Here is an 843-nt window from a genome sequence, read left to right as displayed (position 1 = left end):
CGTCTCTGTCTGGACGAAACACACAGAAATGCTGGGAGGCAGTGTTCCTAGATCCGTCAAAGCTAATTTGTCCGAGCAGTTTGCCAACAACACAAGGATTTAGACAACGAGGGAAATTATGTTGAAGTAAACATGCCAGCCTGCATGTAAACTCATCAGCACTCGCAACGCCATCCAAATAATTCCGTCTAATTTTTAGAGATGAAGTGGAGGAAAATGCGTTGCAATGGTGCAGAGAGTCGTCGGGGGGTTAAGTTGCAGACTGTATACTGTAAGTTTGCGTCATGGTACCCAAACCACGGCGGTGCACGCGTCATGAACAAGAGGAGCTGGAATATTTCCTTTCGGCAGTCATGGGAATCTTAATATTCACAATCCAGCTTTTCTGATTGTACCTACTCTGCTAAGCTTTTTTTTTGCACAACAGCCAAACATTAAACATTTTAGCCACTTGATTGCAGCTGAATGCTCCATCTGCATGATTAGGCAAGCTTATTGTGGTAGTGTTCTAAAGGGATATTAATTAGGCTGACAAATTTCAATAGACTGTTTTCCCTCTGAATATTGTGCAAAGGTTCCCCAGTGATCACAAACAGCCAAAATACAAGGACAAAAGGTCCCAGAATGGGGTCACTAGTAGGGTTAAATATGGATGCTGAGCCCACTTGATGCTGTTAGTTGTTTATTGCGTTTTTTTGTTCCAACATTTTGTTTATATTTATTTAAAATTGCCTGCCAACAATTACAAAAACATTGAGTGTCTCTTGCAGAATTATATTTTGATCATGATGGAAAAATCTTTAAACCATCATAGGGCATTAAAACTCAATGTTGAAACCCCTA

Source organism: Morone saxatilis, unplaced genomic scaffold (genome assembly GCF_004916995.1).
Source record: "Morone saxatilis isolate NCDOM2014 unplaced genomic scaffold, NCSU_SB_2.0 Contig1, whole genome shotgun sequence".
NCBI classification, from domain to species: domain Eukaryota; kingdom Metazoa; phylum Chordata; class Actinopteri; family Moronidae; genus Morone; species Morone saxatilis.
This window is presented reverse-complemented; position numbering follows the sequence as displayed.